This window comes from Nicotiana tomentosiformis, chromosome 6 (genome assembly GCF_000390325.3).
Source record: "Nicotiana tomentosiformis chromosome 6, ASM39032v3, whole genome shotgun sequence".
In the NCBI taxonomy this organism is placed as follows: domain Eukaryota; kingdom Viridiplantae; phylum Streptophyta; class Magnoliopsida; order Solanales; family Solanaceae; genus Nicotiana; species Nicotiana tomentosiformis.
This window is the reverse complement of record NC_090817.1, coordinates 2,884,917-2,891,020: the sequence shown is the minus strand read 5'-3', so window position 1 is coordinate 2,891,020 and position 6,104 is coordinate 2,884,917. Positions and strand designations below refer to the sequence as shown.

The 6,104-nt window shown below is 35.4% G+C and overlaps 1 long non-coding RNA gene across 1 annotated transcript; it reads right to left on the bottom strand.

Annotated features, from left to right (window-relative positions):
- Positions 1 to 1,054: 1,054 nt before the first annotated feature.
- LOC138893259 (uncharacterized) lies at positions 1,055 to 2,872 on the bottom strand. Its single transcript, XR_011408297.1, has 2 exons — positions 2,400 to 2,872; positions 1,055 to 1,272 (listed from the first exon to the last, which is right to left on the bottom strand). It is a non-coding gene; the product is annotated as an uncharacterized lncRNA (long non-coding RNA).
- Between the last annotated feature and the right edge of the window lie 3,232 nt (positions 2,873 to 6,104).

Below are 6,104 nucleotides of genomic sequence, written 5' to 3'. Positions count from 1 at the left end.
TAAGGAATTCTGTTAACCGGGGAGAAGGTGTAAGGCATTCCCCGAATCCCGTGGTTCTAGCACGGTCGCTTTTATTGACTAAAATTTAGCTTGAATTATTTTTGGATAAGGTGTGTATTATTTGCCTTAAGTTACTATTGTCTAGTGCTGCTTAATAATTAATAATTTTGGCCTAGAAGAGTGCAAGCACACAAAGTCCTTATTTGATTATATGTATTAAAATAAAGAACGTGTCGGTACACATGGTTTAAATACAATTAATATTAAAAAGTCAAGGAGCGGGAATGCACACATGACTACTTTATTTTTAAAAAAAATATCGACCAAGGACCGTGTATGAACACACGGTCTACATCTCAAACGTGCCTAAAATTGCCTATCGCTTAAATTAATTAAAAAGCGCTTCTTTTTTATTTATTACTTGTTCGACTGGGAAAAAAAATATTATTATTAAAAATATTTTTTTCACTAATGCAAGACATTAAACCCGGGTAAGCTTATGTTAAACTTTCATGGTATTGGGCCACTTATTTTATTTAACAAAAGATAATTTATTGGTTTTAAAGAAAATGCCCATCTTGCTTTCTATTGTCATTGGGCCTACAAATTTTAGCTTATTTGGCCCATGTTGCTTAAGAGCCTTGATGACCAAGACAACACAAAATAACAAGTATTCTTCTACGCCCAAATTGCTTGTTACATTGATGTCCAAACTAAAAAAAAAAAAATCATAAAAGAAACTTACATGCCAATTATTATCTTTTATCTTCTTAACCAACTATTTCTTAAGGACTAACATAATATTTCTACTCATCTACACCAATCATGGCACTAATCAAACTACACTCATTAACAACATAGAAACCACGACTAAATATAAAAACTACAAAAAAACGGTAATACTTCAATGCTAAAGAGAAGAACTATATTAAGTATAACATTATGTTAACTATAATTCAAAACATCAAAACATTTGAAGCTAGAAGTCTTTCTTAGATAATTATACATGAACCATGAAAGTAACTCACGGAAAAGAGCCCAAACTAAACAAACATGGTTAAAAGTGGGGTCTTTATCTTTTCCTTAAACTAAGTAATCTTAACAGAATGCAATTTCAATCACATATATAAAGAAGAAAACGATAATTTAACTAATTTTAAACAGATTTACCTGATGATAATACTAATATAACATTCATCTTGAAACAAAATCAGATCTAATATGTTCCATCAACCAAACCGGGATCAAATCCTTCTTATTATCATCAAGAATCTGCAATATAAGAATTTGAAAGTTACCTGATTTGTGGAATAATAAAATACAGCAGTGCAGCAACAAAAAAACTCAGCAGCAAATACAGTAGAAACAGCAGCAACTCAAGTGTTAAGACAACCCAGAAAACTCAACAAAGATGCTTGAAACGGGTAGCTATCAACTTCACAAATTGCCTAAGGGTTCTTTCTATTTTTTTCGAGGTTTTTGCACTCAAATAATCCTCACAAAACTCTGAAATTTCACCTTGTTATATGTATTAAGCTGCTGATTTTTCTCAAAGATATATGTCTTTAAGCAACTCTCCAAGATGTGTCTCAGTATAAGATAGAGTGTGTAATAGAGTGTCCCCTTTTTCAGTCAGTAGGCCTCTGCATTCTAAGTGTAAAAGAGTCCATTTTATATGAGAAAAACAGCCCTTTCAATAGGCAAATAAAGTTAGATTTTTTGGACAGATTTTGGTTCACCAAAAATCTTTCCAAAAGACTGACTTTGTGTGCTAAACACTGTTCAAGGTCTGTCCCAAAGGTGAAAAGACAACCTGAAAATCTGCTGTGTCAGAAGCAAGGAGAAAAAATATCCTTTCAACCACCCTACTAGTAAAAGTAAGCTACTATTACCCTATTTTGTGATAAAATAAACTAAACTTCACATTTTAACCATCAACAACAAACTACTTGCTCAACACAAATCAAACTTGGAAAACTATGAACTGACAAAGCATAGATGAGACTAAAAACGTAATTGAACTAAGTATTAAAACCAACTTGATGGGAATGAATTCGATTTGTGCAAACTAATTACTAAACAAACAACTAAATTCACAAACTAATGCTCAAAACAGAACGAGCATCGTTAACAATCGGACAACGACTAACAACAACTAAATAATCGACTAACTAAGTGAACGATTTAACTAATATACTAAAGATCATGTTTAAATCAATAACGAATCTAACAAACCACTAAACTAAATAGAGATAGCTAATTAAATAAACCTAACTTGAAACTCTAATTAACAAGAAATAACCACAACAGAAAAATAAATAAATAAAAAAAAATCAGAAACTAATCTACTAAATAATTAAAAAAAAATCAAAAATTAATTAAAGAGATGACGATTATACCTAACAAGTATGCTTGAAGCCGTTCGAGCCACGAGAAGACGCCGGAGATGCTAAAAGACGACTACCCGACTCCGAAACGCATGTTTCTTTTGGGTAGATGCTAGAACGAAATGCGTTTCAGCATCTCGCCAAAATAAATGAGTGTCTTTGAGTCGAAAAATAGCTAAAATGGGGGTTCGAGGCATTTTGGCGGTGGTGAGGCGGTGGAGTCGTGGCGGCGGTGGAGCCGTGGCGGCGGCGAGGAGCGGGCCGGCGGCGACGGGGATTTTGGGGGTGAAATGGGTAGGAAAAGATAGGTCTCGTGGAGCTCTATCCATTCATGTATGTGTTGTAGGGTGGTGTTGGCCGGAGCTTCAAGAATTTGGACCAAAAAGTGACGGCTAAAGTTTCTTAGATCTAAAATTCAAAGAGTTTGAGGGTTTTTTGAAGGAATTGGTTTGGAGATATGGGAAGAGGAGGTTGTGGAGATTATATGGTGTTAATTTGGAGGTGTTTGGAGGTGGTCCGCCGCCGGTGGGTGATTTCCAGCGGCGGCGGCGGCGGAGAGAAGAGAGAGAAGAGAGAAGAGAGAAAGAGTTATGGGGAAAATGAGGGAATTTTTCAGATTTTTGAGGCTTTAAATACCTCTTGAGAGATCAAATATGGACCATTAGATCAAGGGGTGATCAATGGGTGAGATTTGATCTTGGATCACTTAATGAAACGACATAGTTTTGAGGCAAAACTACGTCGTTCCGGACCCTTTCAAAGGCAGCCCCTTATCTTACACTTTTGGCCACTTTCTCTTTCAAATTTGGCCTAATTTCTTTCTTAATCCTACTTATTAAACTAAATTTACACAAACAAATAAATTAATTAAGTAACTTATTCAAATGATCAATTAACTAGATTAATTCACCAATTGAATAGTTAGTTAATTCCTAAAATGCACAAATAAAGAAAGAACTATTTTTTTGGTATTTTTATGATAGGAAATATGCAATCAAAGACACAAAAATTGGGAAATATAATTAAAGCAACAAAACACTAATGATTTTAGGAGGTGTTAAAATAGTACAAAAATTAGGTATTCACAGACACGCCCATCTCAGTTATGCTCTATAGGAGCTAACAAATATAGTTTAAGAGAAGAATGAGATATCAGAATCCAGTTGGGGTTAGAGTAACACAAAATGGTGGATGGATTGTTATCATTAGCTAACATTTTCGAAGGATAGTGCAAATGTGGTAATAGATCTCCTTGTGAGACACCCAAATGGTGAACTCTAGAATAGTACAGTCAGATATGAATACTAGAATATTCAGAAATTTCAGAAGATAGGCAGTGAAATCTTAGAAGGGATAAATATTTACCTTAGTATAACTCTCGCCCCTAGTACAAAAAAAAAGAGAATGTTAGGCATCCCGAAGAGCCAGTGAGATGAAGCAAGGGGAGCTAAAAGTGAAAGAACGTTTTGTTGAAATTTTCAAAATAAAGTGATAGACAGAAATATTAGCCGGAGAATAAGAAGAGAGTAAATGAAGCATTATGAGTAAGATGTGATAAATGGGTGATAACGGTAAATCAAAATATGACAGAATGACAGAGTCTATAGTCAAGTGAAGGAAAAGACAAGATGTGACAAGCCTTGAGACAATAAAATAATAGAAGCTATAAAGTCATACCCTCATTTCAAGAAATGAGTTGGTGACTCGAACGTGATCATCAGAAGGCTAAGTTAGACCCCCGGAGTAACAGAAATTAGTATGGGCTAGTGAAAAAGATAAACTGAACATGAATTAGGAATCGGAAGATTTGATAAAAGTCGACATCGTGATAATCTTAGAGTTAGTATTCCAACAATAATAGAATGGATAACAAAAGAATAATCTTTAAAGTTCATTCAGGAAGACGCTTCCCTAAAAAGTGAGCAGAGTTAAGCTTAAAGGACTAATTGTGCCACATACACTAGGTGTCACCTTTGTGCATAAGGAATTCAGTTATACCTGGTACATAAGGGTTACCGTAAGGAGAGTGAGGGTCATTGATGATGTGAAAATATGCCAAAGATGAATAGGTAAACCATCTATAGGTAGATCGTTGTAGCACTACATCTTAGTACTCCCCTAAAGGGGGAAGATGGTGTGATGTGGTATTAAGTCGGAGTTAAGTGGTTCAAGTAACTATGGAATAGTAAAGGAAGAATGTGATAAAAAGGCGAAAGGGATGAGGTTGCATTTATTCAGATCCTACATATATGTCGCGATTCTAGAACATTATGCAAGCATGACGCCGAGGAGAGGCGGTAAGAGTTCCCGGCCAGGATGTTATTGATTAATAAGTGCGAATGGACACTTGAATCTTGATACATCAGGAGCCAGTGCCAGAGGTAAGTTAAGACAAAAAGACATATCCCAAGAGAGATTATGCGAAATATAGAGATTAGAATGGACCAACGAGTAGTTAGTAGTTGATTCAGGAAAAGCCTAGTTATGGCTAGACAAGAGGATACAGACAAATCAGCAGATTGTGCAAGATAAACATGGTGAACTCCAATATAGTGTTCAGTCTCGCAGATATGACGTCATAATCCTTGAGAAATATTCAGATAGGAGTTGGGGTAGTTAAAGGAACCGTATAATTGTTAAGGAAATAACAGAGAGTGCCACTAGGAAGATAGTCAAAAATTTCAGTTTAGAAGCAACCACACGAGCACAAGGGCGCAAAGTTAAGTAATTAGGGATAATTATATGTGAGAAAGGACATCAAAAATTCCATCAAGTATATGATGTAATAATCTCGGAGCTTTACAAGAGTAAAAGGGTCTCCCCTAAGTACTACAACGAAAGACTAGTTGAGAAAATAAGGAAGAAGGCTTCAACCTAAGCATAGTAACTTGAAGAATAAATGGTCCTGTAACAACAGTTTCACTACAATATTGTATACACTCCATAAGAAAGTGGCACCTATCGTGGCTAATGAACGGGAAAAAAAATCAAAGGTGATATTTGAATCATATGAGTTACAGGAAATTTTATTATTCGTGGGCAATAAGATAAGCCAAGTATTCATGCAACAAGTGGCAGAACGACCAGGAAAAGTAACTGCTTACATTTAAAGACAATTGAGAAGGCGCAAAAGGAAATCTATATTGCTAGCAAGTTAAAGGAAGGTTGCGAGTAGTATAAAAAGATATGTGTAGGTCACAAGATAAAGTATCATAGAGCGACAAGGTTTTATGTAGATAGGAGTAAGGATAAGAAAAAGTGAGTGAGGAGGTGACGAGAATAAGTAAGTCCTCGGGATTAAACCCATCAAAACAAGAGAGCTGATGGTTTCCGTAAGTTATAGAAAGCTCGATTTAGCCTGAATGTACTTAGAAGAGTCTAATACTAGGAGAAATTAGAGGAGATGAAATGCTGCCCTGGTAGCAGAATAATGGTTTAATGGTGATAGATAAGAGGATGTCGTTTAGGCCTTTGATTAAGTAATGATTTTAAGAAAAAGGATTTCATGAATTGCACAGGATTAAAATACCTCCATAAAATGAATCATGTTGGGATGCTATAAAATACGGTTATTGAAGTATAGTATCATCCTTAGGTGGATCAGGCAAATCACTTCAAATGTTCCCCGATGCAACGTGAGCCCTAGTGAAATTGTATTACATAAGAGGTCTCAAGTTATCAGTGGTAGATTATGGATCAACATTAAGGTGAATCAAC